Source organism: Oncorhynchus nerka, linkage group LG24, assembly GCF_034236695.1.
Source record: "Oncorhynchus nerka isolate Pitt River linkage group LG24, Oner_Uvic_2.0, whole genome shotgun sequence".
Classification (NCBI taxonomy): Eukaryota; Metazoa; Chordata; class Actinopteri; order Salmoniformes; family Salmonidae; genus Oncorhynchus; species Oncorhynchus nerka.
Window position 1 is genome coordinate 77,631,446 of NC_088419.1, and position 20,207 is coordinate 77,651,652.

Consider the following 20,207-nt stretch of genomic DNA (forward strand, 5'->3'; position numbering starts at 1 on the left):
GTCAAGTCACTCTGGATAAGAGCGCCTGCTAAATTACTAAAATGTTCATGTACACTAAAGGTTTCATCTGTTTGTCATAAGTTTGGACACACCTACTCATTCAAGGGTTTTTCTTTATTTGACTATTTTCTACATTGTAGAACGATAGTGAAGACATCAAAACTATGAAATAACACATATGGAATCATGTAATAACGAAAAAAAGAGTTAAACAAATGAAAATATTTTATTTTTGAGATTCTTCAAAGTGGAAGAGTCTTCAAATAAAAGGGGGACCACCTTTTATGTATTAATCAGAACAGGGTGTTTCACAGAGGAGAAAGAGAGGATGTTTCCTCTTTCTTTCGTTTGCTTTCTTCCGGAACGGTATTTTATATCAGAAGAAGACGGAGCATTCCATTGACAATACAAGGTTCACAAAAAAAAAGAAAGCAATGATGTTTATTTTTAACCCTTTGCCTTGATGACAGGTTTGACTGGTTCTGTATACATAAGTCCAGTTAATAGTCATTAAGATCATTACGGTTGATGATGTGTGTCTGGTTGAATCCTATAGGAAATTACCATTGAAGCTTCCCCAATCCCAAACTGTAGCTTTAAACCTTTTAGTGTAATCTAGGGGATGGAAACGATGGGGTGTGGTTACAGTATTAGTGGTCACCACATTTAAGACCATCTCTTCAGCGCAGTCAGTCCAGTTATCGTCTCCCTTCCTCTGCTCCTCTCCCTTCCTCTGCTCCGACTCATCCATAACACTATACTGTGCAACGTTTTCTGTTCAAGTTCATGAAAGTATGAAGCATTTGGGTTTCATGTCTTTATAGTGTTGTGTGCTCATATTAAATGGACAATCTTGGATTACTACATCGTTGTAACACCCAGGATATTATTAGCATTCACAGTGACGGACACAGATAGTAATGACAATAGTGCCAACCATGTCGGATGATCTTTGACCCCATAATGTGTCCTCTTACACCCACCATCAACCCCATAGTGTCTCAGCGGCACGTTACCTCAGTCAATCCAATGACCTCACTCAGGGCCCAGCTGCGTCCTGCTGTCTCCCTGATTGCAGTCCGGGTTTCATCCTGGCATCGGCCCATCCAATAAACAAACATTAACCATGTAACAAGCTCCGCCTGTTGACAAACAACAAACAGCAGTTCACACACTCTGAACTGTCACTATTCATTAGAGGGATACTGGCTGAAGGTCCTGACCTATATTGCAGCAGGCAGGCGGCCATGTTGGGAAACGCTGGTCCCTAGGGAAAGGTACATTTTCTATTGACTGGCTTTTATGAGAATCAAATCCAATTTATTTATATAGCCCTTCGTACATCAGCTGATATCTCAAAGTGCTGTACAGAAACCCAGCCTAAAACCCCAAACAGCAAGCAATGCAGGTGTAGAAGAACGGTGGCTAGGAAAAACTCCCTAGAAAGGCCAAAACCTAGGAAGAAACCTAGAGAGGAACCAGGCTATGAGGGGTGGCCAGTCCTCTTCTGGCTGTGCCGGGTGGAGATTATAACAGAATATGGCCAAGATGTTCAAATGTTCATAAATGATAAGCATGGTCAAATAATAATAATCACAGTAGTTGTCGAGGGTGCAGCAAGTCAGCACCTCAGGAGTAAATGTCAGTTGGCTTTTCATAGCCGATCATTAAGAGTATCTCTACCACTCCTGCTGTCTCTAGAGAGTTGAACGCAGCAGGTCTGGGATAGGTAGCACGTCCGGTGAACAGGTTAGGATTCCATAGCCGCAGGCAGAACAGTTGAAACTGGAGCAGCAGCACGGCCAGGTGGACTGGGGACAGCAAGGAGTCATCATGCCAGGTAGTCTTAAGGCATGGTCCTAGGGCTCAGGTCCTCCGAGAGAGAGAAAGAAAGAGAGAATTAGAGCGAGCATACTTAAATTCACACAGGACACTGGATAAAACAGGAGAAATACTCCAGATATAACAGACTGACCCTAGCCCCCCCGACACATAAACTACTGCAGCATAAAATACTGGAGGCTGAGACAGGAGGGGCCAGGAGACACAGGAAGGATATAACCCCACCCACTTTGCCAAAGCACAGCCCCCACACCACTAGAGGGATATCTTCAACTCAAGTGACGCAACCCTCCTAGGGACGGCATGAAAGTGCACCAGTAAGCCAGTGACTCATCCCCTGTAATAGGGTTAGAGGCAGAGAATCCCAGTGGAAAGAGGGGAACTGGCCAGGCAGAGACAGCAAGGGCGGTTCGTTGCTCCAGAGCCTTTCCGTTCACCTTCCCACTCCTGGGCCAGACTACACTCAATCGTATGACCCACTGAAAAGATGAGTCTTCAGTAAAGACTTAAAGGTTGAGACCGAGTCTGCGTCTCTCACATGGGTAGGCAGACCATTCCATAAAAATGGAGCTCTATAGGAGAAAGCCCTGCCTCCAGCTGTTTGCTTAGAAATTCTAAGGACAATTAGGAGGCCTGCGTCTTGTGACCGTAGCGTACGTATGTACGGCAGGACAAAATCAGAAAGATAGGTAGGAGCAAGCCCATGTAATGCTTTGTAAGTTAGCAGTAAAACCTGGAAATCAGCCCTTGCCTTAACAGGAAGCCAGTGTAGGGAGGCTAGCACTGGAGTAATATGATCACATTTATTGGTTCTAGCAGCCGTATTTAGCACTAACTGAAGTTTATTTAGTGCTTTATCAGGGTAGCCAGAAAGTAGAGCATTGCAGTAGTCTAACCTAGAAGTAACAAAAGCATGGATTAAGTTTTCTGCATCATTTTTAGACAGACAGTTTCTGATTTTTGCAATGTTACGTTGATGGAAAAAAGCTGTCCTTGACACAGTCTTGATATGTTCGTCAAAAGAGAGATCAGGGTCCAGAGTAACGCCGAGAACACATCAGTCTGCCTTCCTCTCTCTCCTATCATGTACGTATTGTATTGATCAAGCTATGGAGAGACTTAGGGGTTATCTTGACAGCTTTTCCCAGCAGATTCAGACCCTAGATGTACATTTGATCTCCAGAAAGCTGGCTGATGTGCAACTAATAAACGAACATCTAATACACAACCTGAACAACAGTTTTATTGAATTACTACCTTTCTAAGTGTTGACATTCCAGCCTCAAATGTCACTTCAGGTAAAGCATCTGAGAAGAATGCAACACTATGACAACAGCATGGCAGAGACGTGTTAGAAAGGTACATCGTCATACACACTATTCCTTTCCATCTTCTCTCCTTCCACTTCCTCACCTTGTGCTCTGTCCTCCACCCAGTAGCATCAGCAGGCTGACTGAAATGGTATCTGTTCCTCCCAGCTCTCACTCTCTTTCTCTGCCCCATTGCATGTATCCTAGTGCTTTTCCAACCTAAGCCTGGCATCGGCCTGGATTTCCAGAGCCCAAACTCTCACTCCGAGGCCAGGGAAAGTGACTAGCTCCTCCAGGAAAGCAGGTGAGAGCCATGCAGGAGAGGCTAGCGATTAGCCACACATGGGTCAGGAGTTCCTTAGCCTTTCTTAATTTCGACTGGAACCCAGGGCTGTGTATGTTTTACATGTTGACAGGTACTGGACAGAAGTTATAATTTATTAATATTAGGTGCAATACATGAGTATTGCATATAGCAGTTACTGTGGAGATTTGGACCTGTGATCAATGACCTTTACATTGACATGATGAATGTTCTGATATTTGACACTTTTGAACACTCTGGTGTTCTTTGGTCACAAGCTGAGAGAAAATGATTTTCTGTTGACTTAATGTGATATCTTGTTTACCTCGTGCAAAGGCAATACATTGATTACTATCACTGTCTGACCTTGCTTATTTACAATAATACATAATAGTCCTATGCTTTAGCAGAACTGTGCTTGGTCAGAAAGGCAATCGGTGAGCATTATAGAGTTAACAGTTGTTTTTAATCTGCTATCCTAAACAGAGTAAGTTAATTAAGAACAGATTACATAATTACAGGCACAGCAACATTACAAGCACAGCATCATATATGGGCTCTAAAACACCTGTGAGAGATTTACCTTGGTTCATAAAACAAGAACAATATGGACTTCGTAATACTCTGCTATAGGGCACAATCCCCGACTCCACAGCATTTCGCCAAACCATTCCCTGTCCTTTGTGCTAAACACTTCCGTGTTCCTTTATGAATTCATTAGCCTTGTCTTAGCATGTTTGATTACACTTTAACGCATTTAATTGATGTCTACATGTTGTTCCATCTATTTGGTGCCAACAATCCATCCACACAGCCCAGACCCATGGTAGGGTAATGGTAATGACAACACAACGGTAGTGTCTCATAGCAGTGCTCTCTCTGGCATTGATCGATTGTCCCTTATTTGATGTGGCCTGTTGGATCTGAACTACAGTGAAACCACCCCCAATCCCCTCCCAACCCCCTTTTACTAGGAAGGAAGTGCTCACCCACTGGTTGTCTGTTCCCTCTTGAGAGAGAGGCAGGAGGACGGGGCAAGCCAGGAGATGGTGGAGGTGTCAATGGGGAGGGAGGCTGAGGAGGAGGGGGGTGGGGTGGGGTGGGGTAATATTTACATTGAGCTCTTCCTCTTGCTGGCCAGGGGCCCATGGGAAAAGAATATGAAAGACAAACAATGAACAATAGATGGTTTTGGGGGTGAGCTACGGTGCCAACACAGCGTGTGCCATGGGACGGAGGGATGAATGTAGGGGTGGGGTGGTCTCTAGTCCCGGTGTAGCTGGGGGTTAGGATGACTTCACTGGCTCTCTGTAGAAAAACTATTTTACACTGAAATGTGCACTTTTGGGACTATTCCATTGGTTCAAAATGTACTGGGTAAACCAAATCAAGCACAGCGAAAGTATTTGAAAGTATGTGACATATGTATTTGACCTAGGTCTGTCTGCAACTAGCGACTCTCTGAAGTGTCTACGATACTCCAAACACCAAAGAGAATATTCTGGTCATGCTATAGATGCCAGCTGGGAGTCTGAGCTCCTTTCCTCCTTTCTCTTTTCACGGTGCATCACTGCGGCATTTCCACTTGTTCTGGGAAAGACACAGGCAGCATCATTAGAGCTACAACAGGGAGTCAGGGAGAGACCACCCAGGCCCACTGGAGCTCTGAGCGCTGATACCAACATATTTATCTCACCAAATTGTCCAAGGCACGGCAGAGCGTGTTTCTGTATGATAAGACCTGGCCCCCAGCCCCCCCCCCCCCCCCGCCCCTCTGGGGAACCTGTATTTTCCAATTAGCCAGGGTTAATGTGATAATGGAGGGATCAAACTGTGATTTGGGCAGTTGGTGGTTGGTTTGGCGACTACCCCATCTCTTCATTACTGTGGCCCAGGTCCAGCACATTGCAGTGAGTTTGAGTGGATGCTTAGGCTCTGACTGGCTCTGTAAGGGCTAATTTAAGGTAATGACTTTGTAGGATTTGGGCCTTCTCAGCCCCCAGGGGTAGGCTACTGCAGCCCTTTGCCAAGAAGTAAGAATAATGGTGTCACATTACGCATACCGGCATGGACTGGACTGGTGCTCCTTCCAGAACTTGATGAGGGGTTTTGGTGCTTTGACCAGAGGGAGTCGTAATGTTTTTTTGTTCTTGTTTTTCCCCCACAAGTTAGAGTTCTGAGGGATTCGCATGCGAGGCGTGGTGGCCCGGCGACCAAGGATTCTGGGAGAAATCTGACGCCAAGTTCCAGCTGTCCATTACACGTCATTGGGTTTCATGACCACTTAAAGTAGACGCGCCAGCCAGCTCCTGTTTTCAAAGACCCTAGACACGACCCTGAGAACTGTTCTACTATGGAAAAATTATGCATTCTACTACACAGAAATATTCTGCAAGGAACATTCTACTACAGAAACATTGAACATTCTACTACACAGAAATATTCTGCATAGAACATTCTACTACACAGAAATATTCTGCATAGAACATTCTACTACAGAAACATTGAACATTCTACTACACAGAAATATTCTGCATAGAACATTCAACTACAGAAACATTGAACATTCTACTACACAGACATATTCTGCATAGAACATTCTACTACACAGAAATATTCTGCATAGAACATTCTACGACACAGAAATATTCTGCATAGAACATTCTACGACACAGAAATATTCTGCATAGCACATTCTACTAGAGAAACATTGAACATTCTACTACACAGACATATTATGCATGGAACATTCTACAACAGAAACAGTGAACATTCTACTACACAGAAATATTATACATGGAACATTCTACCACAGAAACATTGACCATTCTACTACACAGAAATATTCTGCATAGAACATTCTACTACACAGAAATATTCTGCATGGAACATTCTACTACAGAAACATTGAACATTCTACTACACAGAAATATTCTGCATAGAACATTCTACTACAGAAACATTGAACATTCTACTACACAGAAATATTATGCATGGAACATTCTACAACAGAAACATTGAACATTCTACTACAAAGAAATATTCTGCATAGAACATTCTACTACAGAAACATTGAACATTCTACTACACAGAAATATTATGCATGGAACATTCTACTACAGAAATATTGCAAACACAGACACCGTATATAGAGACAACTATTGATTCTAAGTGGGTGAGTTATTTTTCTCCATCAGAAAACCAACCAACCCAGCCCAGACATGTGTCAATCTCAGCCAGACGGCTCCCTGGAAGTGTTGCATAATAGTAGGATGTTTGCTGTGCAGTAGGTTATTGGGCAGGTCTGTGTGAACCACCCAGCACAATGAGATGTTTGAGTTTTATATCACAAACCTCACTTCCGACAAGGAAAATAAATGGTTGCCATCCCAAGGTTTGGCTTGGGCTCCTTGTTTTGAGAGCCAGCGAGTCAAGAATGACCTAATAAGAAACAAGCACTTGAGAAGGAGGAAGACACAGGCACAATTTTACGGTGTGCTTGGCAGGCACAGAATATGAACAGGGCAATATCCGTAGCAGTAAAGCATTTTCTACTGTCAATATTTCACACCTCAAAGATGATAGGGCTATTATTCTCAAAGAAACAATCAACAATTGTGAAAAATGTACACTACAAAGTGCTCTGTAAACCCAAATTATGGCCGTGTTTGAGGGCATCAAAACCATGATGTATCATGGGTAAATTGTGACTGACTAATCTAAAAGTAATAATGAGTCGTTATTTATGATGCAAGGTGATTTGTAGATCAGTCAGTAGCAGTGGTGATTTTAGCATGTAAAATCTAAGTGGGGCAAAAAACAAAAACATGTTTGCTGCATGCCAGCAAAGCCACGACACAACACTAAACAATATATATTCATTGCACTATAACGGTGACAACAAACTATAAGGGAAAACCTAAAGCCGTCCCAACAACAGAGCTTTCTTTTCAGCACCATTAAATGAATCCTTACCACTGCTACACTTCGCTACCAGCAAAGCCTTGTCTGGACACGAAACAGTTAATTCATCCTCATTTACTGCCTTTTTTAAAAACATAGCTGATATGGCTGACTTGCTTAAACAAATGTGGTTTCTACTGACAATTCGGACAATTGAGATGTACAAACTATGGCATAAGGGAACAACGAGCAGATAAAAGGCAATCGTAATTTTGATTAAGATATTAATGAGCAAGCTAGGAAGGATGTAGTCAGTATAACTATTTGTTTAGAACTTCTGAAATGTACAGCTCAGTATTCTCCCTGTACACCAAATCAGAACCGTAGGCTAAATAAAGGGGGCATAGAAGCAGACAATGAAAGCTCTTACAATATTTGATGATTACATTTCTCTAAAACAGGCTATATGTGCACCATCAAGTCAGAACAGTAGGCTAAGTTATGAGGGAAGAAAGAGACCAAATTATTAGGGTGATGCACATGGGCTACTAACAGCTTACTACACAACATACACTTAGTATTACTTTCTTAGCGACAGTATATCCCTGGCATATTACATAATTTATGCAGCAGCATACGCTAGATTTTTGGACTCACCTTGTTGTGCTGTGCTCACTTGAACAGGAAGGTGGCGAAGCGGTCCTTCCTGTGGGCTCTAGAAAGAGTCCCACCTTGGAATTCTGAGTTGGATGAGCGCTCAAAATGATTTTACGTATTTTCCCAGTCGGAGCTAGTTTTATCCGAGTTCCCAGTTGTCTTGAACTCACCTCTTGTTTTACCACCTCTTGTTTTACCAGACTCCGCTGTTCTATCCTGCCGGTACATCGTATAACCAGCCAGCTGTATGTTGATATTGTTGTCGTTCAGCAACGAGTCCATGAAGCATAAGATGTTACCGTTTTTAATGTCCGGTTGGTAGTTTAATCTTCCGCGTAACTCAGCGATTATATTCTCCAAGGATTACACGTTTTCTAGCAGAATGGAGGGAAGTGGGGGTTTATTCGATCGCTTACGAATTCTCAGAAGGCAGCCCTCTCTTCGGCCCCTCTTTCTCCACTTCCTCTTCACGCAGGTCACGGGGATCGGGGCCTGTTCCCGAGGAAGCAGTATATCCTTCGCGTCGGGCTCGTCAGAGTTGCAAATAAATGACAAAAAAATACAATCACGTAAAACATCTGCCTTCTTCTCCAGCGCTATCTTAACACTGTCAAACTGACAACCGGGGTCAGCTTGCAGGCACCCAGCTCGCCACAATGAGTCGGTAGAGCCCGATGAGATAAGGACATCCCTGCCGGCCAAACCCTCTCCTAACCCCAATGACGCTGGGCTAGCATAGACCTAGGGCTTGTTTGACATTGCAGCCGAGAGTGCATGAGACTGCCGACTGACCAGTGGTGACACGTAATTCAGGGCAGGTGTAGCAGAGACCCACCTGTTGAGCTATTTAAAAATATATATTTTAGCTAAACATATAGATATGTTTAGATATATCTATATAGATATATCTAGATATATATATATAGATAGATATATATATATAGATATATATATCTATATATATAAAGCATTTTAGCTATATAAAGCGTACAACATTTTACTCACTCAACTCAGCTATTGTGAGCTATGCTCTGAAGGGATGCAAAGTAGAGTGCGTGATGTACCATCCCCGACTGGTCGTTGCAGGAAGTGGCAACCTGGAAGTTGATTTCGGAAAAGGTTAGCTGGGATTTTTCTTTCAACAGCACTTAATTGTAAGTTACCCTATGTTATCCATTTATTTAACTAAATGTTGTGACACAAATATGAACTATTTATCATGGTCTTAGTTCGTATCGCTTCAGAGAGTTCAGAAGATTGTTTCCATTTCCAGCTAGCTAACGTTAGACAACTCGATAGTTCGCTAACAGTGTCCAGCTTCATATTGAAATACGGTCTCACATTACTATGTATGTTTGTCTGATGGTTGTTAAGAGTATGTATTTTGGCTGACAGCGAACGAACTTGATAAATGTTTAGCTATCAACGTTAGTTGCCCTAGCTAGCTCTGTGTCAATTGACCTGTCAAAAAAATCAACCCTGCTCATCTTTAACTGTTGACATGCTCATATGAATGTAATAATTAGTCGATTTTGCAAGTAAAACGAGAATTTCTATTCTACAAATTGAGATAGGACCCTCCCTGTTTCGTATGCTCCCGAAACATTTTGAAACAGAGTCGGCGTAATATACGCCCCAGATTTCGCATTCAAGGGGTCATTGACTCATCTACCTGCCTACCGGGAGTGAAAACGTTTGGGAACCCCCAATTACAAGTCAGAATGTTGAATAAACGTAATTTTAACTAACTTTACCTGTTGTCAGCTGTTTTTGTCCTCGTGTCGTGTTATTAACCCGACTTTCAGTACGGCGGTTTGTATTTCCGGTTTTGTGTTTACTATTCTGAAGTGATTCGCATGCGACAAAACACTTGCCCGAGCTTAACCGTACTACAGACCAAACGTTGTCGCATGCAATCAGTTGGCAAATATCACAAGCACTTTCAGCTGATTGCGAGGGAAAGTGCTTTGGTCACAACTTTCGGTTATATTCGGCTATTGTTTACATATTGTGCAATGCGCCAAGAGATTGAATACAAAGATTGATACAAACCGGCGCCGCAAAAACTCAGGTAAAAAATACTTTACTGTGGATATTGTATCTCCACTTCCTACCGCCAAAAGGACCAACAGCACAGACAATAGGTAAAGTAAGTGTCAATATCATTTTATTCAACATTCTGGATTGTAGTCTTTTTTAGGGCGACTTCTTTCAGACAGAATTTCCATGGGGTAACCACGGTAACAGTCTGATGTTTATGCATAGGCCTATGTAATGTCAATCTCATGAAATATACACTGTTTGGGCTATACGTGTAAATTTGACTCTGCAGAGGCAGATGTGGAGGAGCTCTGCAGGATAGAATGGAAACAGTGGCTTGTCAAACCAATAGCCATTTCCCCTTGTTGTTTTGTTTTATTGATGTGGCCTCAATAAGCCATCGGGAGCCCGGCATTGCCACCAGCCATTGAGGGAATGCTTCCTTTGAAATTCATGACAGGTGCTATACTGCTTGCGTTACGCCGAGGTTTAATTATCGATGGCTGACGCCTGTTCTTGGGAATTGAAATAATGAGAAATAAAGTTGAATTTGGTGGGTTACTATGTAGCAGATAGAACGTCACATTGATGGCAACGCGTGTAGTGTAGCGGAAGTGTTACTGTTTGTGTGTGTGTTCTCCAAGCTTACTTGTATGATTTGCTATTCATGGAAATGACAACAATAGAAGTATGTTGAGAATGTGAAATTATCATTATAAAAATGTTTTGCTTGCATCAGAGTGTAGTTAGGCTGAGCCCACACTGTAGAGCTGTTTGTCTTTCATTATGGCCAGTTACTGCATGATTACACCCCATCAGATAGGGCAGGCGAATCATGTCAGGCTCTGAGGCACTGTCCTGGCCTCTGCACAGCCGCCAACCCTGATTGGCATGATTTTAGTGATTGACATTTGGTAGATGATCCTTTTGCACTGATACAGCAGCATATTGCTGTGTTCTCAATCATCCATAATTGGTAGCTAGAAGGTCAGTGTTTTGAAACTATAGCATACAGAGCCTAGCGCTAACATAACAATGATGTCTTTAGTCTCCTTGGATCAATTTTTAACTACTTTAACAGACTTCTGATCTAAATGAGACTTGGCAGAAGCCTACATTTATGTAAGTTACTGGTAAGTTTTTTTTGTTTTTGTTTTTTTGTAAGATTTTAAGCTTAGATATCATCTAAATGATGTAGGCCTAAGTGTGTCAGATAGGCAAACAGCTGCCTTAATATATCAGAGCGCCACATTTTTCATGTTGGATCAGTGTTGAGGGGTCTTCTTATTGGTAGAGGAACATTACCCCTGCTGTGTCACCCTCAGAAATGAAAGGTCAAAGCACAGACCCTTGTTGCTGTGTGTGTGTCCTCGCGTGTTGTACACTGTGTGCTGTTTCAGCTGGAGCATTGGGGAGAGAGAGGGAGAGAGACTGCACAGGCAGCTCTTTCCCTTGCTGGTCGACAGCTTAAGGTATCACAAACTTAATGAGACTCAAGCCATGTCCTGTTATCACACCTAGGAATACAGTATGTTTAACATCAACTGGAAAATGAAGACTAACAGTAATATAGGTATGGTATTCTTGTGGTTCTCCTTTCAGCTTTGTTAAAGGATCTGAATTATTGCGTTGTGTGGGTGGGTGTGCAGGCCTCTCAGTTAATGTATTATTTTTGTAATGATTTTTTAAAATTCCCCCAAAATGTAAAACCTTTCTTAGTAATTACTGAATATTGTCTAAACCTTTACGCTGTGTGTGTAACATTCTGTGGTTGACACTAGTGATGCACTGATATTACATTTTTGGCTGATACCGATATTCAATATTTTCATTGACCAAAATACCTATACCGATAACCGATATTTAAGATTTTAACGGCCTTTTAAGTATTCTAGTACAGTTAAATAATTAACACACACAGATGGATGCAGCGGTCTAAGGCACTGCATCTCGGTGCAAGAGGCATCACTACAGTCCATGGTTCGAATCCAGACTTTATCACATCCAGCTGTGATTAGGAGTCCCATAGGGCGGCGCACAATTGGCCCAGCGTCGTCCGCGCCTTCATTGTAAATAAGAATTTGTTCTTAACTGACGTGCCTAGTTAAATAAAGGTTACACCCACACACACCACAATGACCAAAAAGTTATTTTGTTGGCATTTACGTATGTCCCCATTACCAGTAAAACCTAATCAAAACCTATTTCTTTCACTTACTTGCTGTGCTGTTTCGTTGTTCATTTGTTCAGTCGTTTCATTCTCAACCAGGATTATTATGGAACGCCGTTTGGGTCTTTGCGTGTCAAATAACACTATGACGTGTCAAATAAGCTTGTTGATCAATCAGGATCTGACTATGACTGCAAGTCAATAATAATTTAACGCGTTCATACATTTTTAACGTAGTTGTTACACATTGATTACACTATCACTCGTATTTCATATGTCCCAACGATTCATCGACACGTATGCTATGATGCAGGTAAAGTTGTCTCGCGCACCTACAGTGCTGGTCATTAAAAAAGCTAGCTAGCTCATGGATGCAAACAATGTTCTACAAAAATATAGCAAAACGTCATAATCTATTTCAGTTGCTATAGTTAGCTAGCTCACTATCTCGCTAGGTGTCATCATGTAAAATAACCCTAATTTATAAGACAGTTCTTATTTGATTAATGGTGGTCTGACCCATCTATGTGAAGCTAGCCACAATGAGGATTAGCCACAATAGTGGACTTTGCGGTTAGCCTTCAAAATAAAACTATGGCACAATCCTACTATTTGTATTAATTTGCATCACTGTCAATGTCATACTTTTTTTATTTTGAAGGCAAACCGCAAATTCCACTATTGTGCCTAATCCTTATTGTGGCTAGCTTCACAACACATAACCCAGTCCGGTCGAGCCTCACGAACAGAAGGAAGCTAGCTGGTTGCTTATAACGTTAGCTTTGGGCAACAGGGTTAAGTAGGTGGCTAGCTATTTATTTTCATGAACTGAAGGTCAATTTCAATAGGCGAAAAACAAGTGGCAACCTAGCTAATACTTACTCACAAGGATTCCTAAATCATTGCTAAGAATAATGAAAATGACTGCAGTTTCTACTGGTCATGGTTTTCAGGCTGGTTGTATTGGTGCTAGCTAGGTACCAAGCTAAATCTAGTTACCCCTGAAGTTGCAGTCAAACAAATGTATGGTTTATTACCAACGTGATATTGTAAACGCATCGTTCATGGGCGGTGTTTGCTTGTTTGCAGACTTTTTTGTAGAAGCTTTGACAGTACAACTGTATCTTTTTTGACATGCAAAAACCCAAACGGCATTCTATAGTATGTATGTCGTGAAGCAAATAGTAGTGACGGTATTACTGTGTAACATCTGGAAAAATAGCGCACTTGGTAGTGTGTACTTGTGCTCGACCAGTCTGCGAAAGCCAACATCACCTATGACAGAGAACGGTTGATTCTCAAGGTCAATTAATTCCATTATCTTGGCTTTAATGGATTTTGCCTTTTGTGATGTTTCGCTGAAATTTTGTACTCTTTCAAATGACTGCTCAAATTTTTAACTGCTCGATTCACACAGCAGACATTGTGGGCTAGGTTAGGAATGCTGTGTTGCCCGCGTAGCGCCACATTTTACGTGGCGTCATTACTTCCTGTACCTTCGATTTAGGTATGCACTGTAGCTTTGACATTGGTTTTTAACATCTGCGTTAAATTTGACATCGGGCCGATACCGATGTTGGCATTTGTAGCTAATATTGGCCGATTCCAATATGTTCACCGATATATCGTGCATCCCTAGTTGACACATAGCATGTCACAGGAAATCAGTGCTAAGCTGTCTCTGTCTCTCTGTGGTTGGAGCCTTTAGGACCCCCGTACCTCACCCTTGACCCCCACCCTCCTCCCTGGGGAGAACACAGGGACGTTTCCTGCCCCCTCACAGGGCTCTAATTGGAAATGTTGGGTGGGCCGGACGGCCCCTGTTTGTTTGTTTTGGTGGAATGCTCGACAGTGGGTTATATTTTTGTGGCATTTTCTCAGCAGTGGTTGCTGCTTTAGGATTAAGCCAGGGTTGGTTGAAGCAGAGCGGTTACAGCAGGGGTGGGAGGGTTGATGGGGGCAATGTTTTTGGAGTGGCACTTCTCTCTCACCCCTGATGTCCCTCCTCTCTCTCCACTCCCCCCCACCTGCTGGCCGGCCCCTCTCATACAGTCTTTTTGAGTAGTTACGCTGAGTGTGAGTGAAGGGTTATGTTTTTGGAATCAGTGGCACTTCTGTCTCACCTCTGTCATTCCTTTTCTCCCCCTCTTCCCCACCTGGCTGGTAGCCACTCTTTCCCCTCTTTCAGTCCCCCCTGCTGACAGACTTGTTTGTTGGCCATTGGTTTTCACAGTCCTTGGGTCAGTTCCCAGACCCAGTCAGACTACAGGGTAGTCCAGGACAGACCACACTGGATTCTGGGAGACGAGGGATGGGTGATAACACAGTAATAACCCTTTAAAAACCTCTAATAAAACAGTAATAACACAGTCATAAGGGATAATAACGAGGGGCTATGCGTTCTATGGAAAATAATCGAATCAAATTGTATTAGTCACATGTGCCGAATACAATAGGTGTAGTAGACCTTACAGTGAAATGCTTACTTATGAGCCTCTAACCAACAATGCAGTTTAAAAAATATATATGAATAAGAAATAAAAGTAACAAGTAATTAAAGAGCAGCAGTAAAATAACAATAGCAAGACTATATACAGGGGGTTACCGGTACAGAGTCAATGTGCGGGGGCGCCGGTTATTTGAGGTAATATGTACATGTGGGTAGAGTTATTAACGTGACTATGCATAGATGATAACAACAGAGAGTAGCAGCGGTGTAAAAGATGCAATGCAAATAGTCTGGGTAGCCATTAGAGGTCGACCGATTATGATTTATAAACACTGATACCGATTATTGGAGGACCAAAAAAAGCTGATACCGATCGTCCGATTTATATATATATATATATTTGTAATAATGACAATTACAACAACACTGAATGAACACTTTTATTTGAACTTAATATAATACATCAATTAAATCAATTTAGTCACAAATAAATCATGAAACATGTTCAATTTGGTTTAAATAATGCAATACAAATTGTTGGAGAAGAAAGTGAAAGTGCAATATTTGCCATGTAAGAAAGCTAACGTTTAAGTTCCTTGCTCAGAACATGAGAACATATGAAAGCTGGTGGTTCCTTTTAACACGAGTCTTCAATATTCCCAGGTAAGAAGGTTTACGTTGTAGTTATAGGAATTATAGGACTATTTCTCTCTACCATTTGTATTTCATATACCTTTGACTATTGGATGTTCTTAAAGGCACTATAGTTTTGCCAGTCTAATCTCGGGAGTTGATAGGCTTGAAGTCATAAACAGCGCAATGCATGAAGCACAGCGAAGAGCTGCTGGCAAATGCAGGAAAGTGCTGTTTGAATGAATGCTTACGAGCCTGCTGCTGCCTACCACCGCTCAGTCAGACTGCTCTATCAAATATCAAATCATATACTTAATTATAATATAATAACACACAGAAATACGAGCCTTAGGTCATTAATATGGTAAAATCTGGAAACTATCATTTCGAAAACAAAATGTTTATTCTTTCAGTGAAATACGGAACTGTTCCGTATTTTATCTAACGGGTGGCATCCCTAAGTCTAAATATTGCAGTTACATTTAGAACCTTCAATGTTATGTCATAATTATGTACAATTCTGGCAAATTAATTACGGTCTTTGTTAGGAAGAAATGGTCTTCACACAGATCGCAACGAGCCAGGCGGCCCCAATTGCTGCAAATACCCTGACTCTGCTTGCACGCAAGAGAAGTGACACAATTTCCCTAGTTAAAAGTAATTCATGTTAGCAGGTAATATTAACTAAATATGCAGGTTTAAAAATATATATATTTGTGTATTGATTTTAAGAAAGGCATTGATGTTTATGGTTAGGTACACATTGGTGCAACGACTGTACTTTTTTTGCGAATGCACTTGTTAAATCATCACGTTTGGCGAAGTAGGCTGTGATTCGATGATAAATTAACAGGCACCGCATCAATTATATGCAACGCAGGACAAGGTAGATAAACTAGTAATATCATCAACCATGTGTAGTTAACTAGTGATTATGTTAAGATTGTTTTTTTAGAAGATATATTTAATGCTAGCTAGCAACTTCCCTTTGCTTCTTGCTGCACTCGCGTATCAGGTAGTTAGCCTGCCACGCAGTCTCCTCGTGGAGTGCAATGTAATCGGCCATAATCGATGTTCAAAAATGCAGATTACCGATTGTTATGAAAACCTGAAATCGGGCCTAATTAATCGGCCATTCCAATTAATCGGTTGACCTCTAGTAGCCATTTGATTCGGTGTTCAGGAGTCTTATGGCTTGGGGGTAGAAGCTGTTTAGAAGCCTCTTGGGCCTAGACTTGGCACTCCGGTACCGCTTGCCATGCGGTAGCACAGAGAACAGTCTATGACTAGGGTGGCTGGAGTCTTTAACTATTTTTAGGACCTTCCACTGACACTGCCTGGTGTAGATGTCCTGGATGGCAGAGAGCTTAGCCCCAGTGATGCACTGGGCCGTTCGCCCTACCCTCTGTAGTGCCTTGCGGTCGGAGGCCGAGCAGTTGCCATACCAGTCAGGATGCTCTCGATGGTGCAGCTGTAGAACCTTTTGAGGATCTGAGGACCCATGCCAAATCTTTTCAGTCTCCTGAGAGGGAATCGGTTTTGTTGTGCCCTCTTCACGACTGTCTTGGTGTGTTTGGACTATTGTAGTTTGTTGTTGATGTGGACACCAAGGAACTTAGTGCTCTCAACCTGCTCCACTGCAGCCCCGTCGATGAGAATGGGGGCGTGCTCGGTCCTCTTTTTTTCCTGTAGTCCACAATCATCTCCTTTGTTTTGATCACGTTGAGGGGGAGGTTGTTGTCCTGGCACCACACGGCCAGGTCTCTGACCTCCTCCCTATAGGCTGTCTCGACATTGTCGATGATCAGGCCTACCACTGTTGTGTCATCGGCAAACTTAATGATAATAATGAACGACTTGGAAGGTGTGTTCCAGGACACGTACTAGCGGAGTGGAAATGACCTTTCACGGAGTTAAAGAGTTATTATTTTCTAGAGAACTTATAGAGCCTCGAGTTGATTATCCCTTTTATACCATGGCTATAATTTAACACATTTGCCACTAGAATGTGTTCATTTGCCGGTAGAAATGTGTTCAACAAGTAGCTAGAAGTTTACTATAGCTACAGTAGTTGCCGTGGTAACCAAACAAACAGACTTGCTAGTTTAGCTAACCAAACCATCAGTCCTAGCTTGCTATTATAAAAATCTAATTCAACAATCTCAATAATGTTTTCAATTCGACTTTTGCTTTCAAAAGCAGCTCAAACAAAACATGTAAGAATGAACTATAGCCATTGAATTCTACCGTGCCGATTTACCGTGCATTATCGGGAAATAATGCACACTCTAGAATGCCCTTCAAGCCAATCAGAAACAGTGTTTATCAATGCCATGGTACAACTCTGTAACCACCCTGTAATAACCCTTTAATAACATGATACACTAGCAGAAGGAACCACTCAATTCCCTGTTTGTTTGCAATTTAGGCTAAAGGAGCTTTTGGTATTGTCCAGTTTAATAGGTCTAGTCTGTGGTTTACTGTGAGGAACATTTTCTCTCACGCTCATCGTGATGATCCATGTTTTTGTATGTAAACAAAGTTACTGTACTTATGAGACGGCATTACCAAGGTTTAAACCCTGTCTCCCCATAGCATCTCATTATGTAGCTTTCTGTCTCCACATCTTAAACCCTCTATAAACATCAGCCTGCATTCATACGCCCACATTTCACTGTTCTGTTTATTTATCCAGGATTCTGAGAGGAGAAATTGGTGCCTATGCTTAAGTTAGATCTTAAAAATATAATTTCAGACCAACAAACAGACAAACAGAGCCAGCCAAAGGATAACAAACGGGAGAGGAGACAGAGGGGATGGAGAGAGCCAAACCCAGACGCCTGATGGCTCTGGTCTAGTCCTCTCCGGGACCCTCTTTACTGTCCTGTGTTGAGATTGGCTGAGAAGTGCTGACTCATTGTGGAAGGCTTGACTGGCCAACAGATTCGATAACAAAAAATGTCTGTCTGCCCAAAAACATAAATGGCACTGCAATGACAACATATTACGAGTCAGAGTATTTGGTTGTTTGTTTTACACAATAGTGCTGATTTGAAGTTGTCTATTTGTAATCGATTCCTGCCTTATCAAAATGTAACATTTGATTCAAAATAAAACTAGCCTATGTATGAGCCTTGTTGTCAGTCTTCTGAAACTTATTTGATCCCATTACTTTTTCTTTAATGCACACATCAGAGAGAGTGTAGCCTAACTGATGCTGTCGGTGAAATACTTGGCAGTGTTCTATCTGTCCCCTGCCAGTCTGCCACTGAGGGCCAGTTCAAAGCAATCTGTATGAGTTCTGGTGTGAGTTTTGAGTGAGGAATGGTTTCTTAAATCGCTGGCCTGTCAGATCAGAGATCAGAGCCGGTCATACCAGGGCCAGGATGTTTGGCCAGCTCTGTGCATTCAGACTGAGGGGAATCTTTGATGGAATCTGGTGTTTGTGTAATGTTGGGGGGCTGAGGAGAGTGTTAGTATGGGGTACTGGGGAGGCTTAGTGGTAGCAGCGCTGATGGGGAGGCAGGCAGGGGTGACTGTATGGTGGTGTGGGGGGCAGACGGAGATTTCTGAAAGGGTTCCTTTGTGCCCCTAGTCCAGACCATCACACAGAACATACACCTAACCCCCTCTCACCTGTCAATCACTCCTACTTGGGGATATGAGAAACAGTACAATACATAGAGCTCAGATCAGAGCGAAGTGGACCACTACACTACATACTATCTGTCTAATTCAGAATAGGCAGGCCAGTTGTGTGTAACATGAGCTAACATCAGGATTTCCTTAACAAGCTCAGTTTGTAAACTCAGCCCATTGCTGTCTCCAGTAGGGATATCACCCCTGACAACCAAGGGGACATCTCTCTGACCACCCTCTCTACCCCCCCAGGTTCTTCTCACAGTGACTCAGTCCTTCTGTAGCAGTAGAGAGAGATGAGGAGGGATGAAAGGGACGCATGCTGGAAGTAGTAAGTCAAAGTTTAGGAATAAGATGACTTAAATAAACCACTTAAGGTCTACGTTTGGGAGCAGTAAGTGAAATCACCCCCCCTGTCAAGCTGCTGCTATCTCCCTCTCGGCCCTCTGCTCTCCCCAGAACCTTTCCTCCTGTCCAGTTCATTAACCTAAACAGCAGGGGAAAATCAGCCAAACCCCTAAAACCCAGACAAACTCTCAGAGGGGGGACCATATGACAGACAGATGATCAACACTCACACTGCCTGGGAAGTGTGTGTGTGGGCATGCTGTGTGCTTAAATGCTGGCTTGTGTGTGGGTTTGTTAGTGCACGCATCCTAGGTTGTGTTAAATATATATATATATATATATCACAATACACTTATTTGCTCTCCTTAGCATCTTTCTAAAACAGAACAGTGTCTTGGGATCGGGTGTGGGGTATATTATTTGAAGTGTGCAAATGTCCTAGGGCATAGTCCTATATGGTTTTCATCTGTTCTTAAATATAAATATACCGTATAAAATACTTCCTATGAAAAAAGCTATGTCTCATATTCAGACCATACAATGGTTGTGTCACAAATGGCACCCAACTCACTATAGGCTAGTGCACTACCATAGGGATCTGGTCAATAGTAGTCCACTATATTAGGAATATGGTGCCATTTGGGACATTACTTGGGCTACATGCAGTCTTCCCTAACCAGAGAGCTCCTTTCTCCCTGGGCTTGTTAGCTCTGTTTCTGTTGCTTATCAAGACCTAGTAGGATCTAGTGTGACAGAGCTACCAAATAGAGGGGCAGTCACTCTGTTTACAAGTCCCTTTCCAAGTAAAACAAACCTGCCATTTTAGCCCAATTTAGAACAACGGCACTGAGGGAGAGAGAGCGAGACGTAGACTGGGAGGTGTTGCCTAGGGCGGCAGGTAGCCTAGCGGTT

The 20,207-nt window shown here is 42.4% G+C and overlaps 1 protein-coding gene and 1 long non-coding RNA gene across 5 annotated transcripts in view; one reads left to right on the forward strand and one right to left on the reverse strand.

Moving 5' to 3' along the window:
• Positions 1 to 5,227: 5,227 nt before the first annotated feature.
• Positions 5,228 to 9,920, reverse strand: LOC135564346 (uncharacterized). Its single transcript, XR_010460947.1, has 3 exons — positions 9,771 to 9,920; positions 9,022 to 9,113; positions 5,228 to 8,859 (listed from the first exon to the last, which is right to left on the reverse strand). It is a non-coding gene; the product is annotated as an uncharacterized LOC135564346 (long non-coding RNA).
• exoc2 (exocyst complex component 2) overlaps positions 9,069 to 20,207 on the forward strand; it is a 142,364-nt gene continuing 131,225 nt past the window's right edge. Inside the window, exons 1-2 of one of the 4 annotated variants that reach the window (XM_065009169.1) lie at positions 9,070 to 9,170; positions 19,200 to 19,278. The gene's annotated coding sequence lies outside the window, so the exon portion shown is untranslated. Of the gene's footprint in view, positions 9,171 to 10,037; positions 10,166 to 11,501; positions 11,630 to 19,199; positions 19,279 to 20,207 lie in introns of those variants that run through there. The other 3 variants (XM_065009170.1, XM_065009171.1, XM_065009172.1) reach the window with 3 other exon arrangements.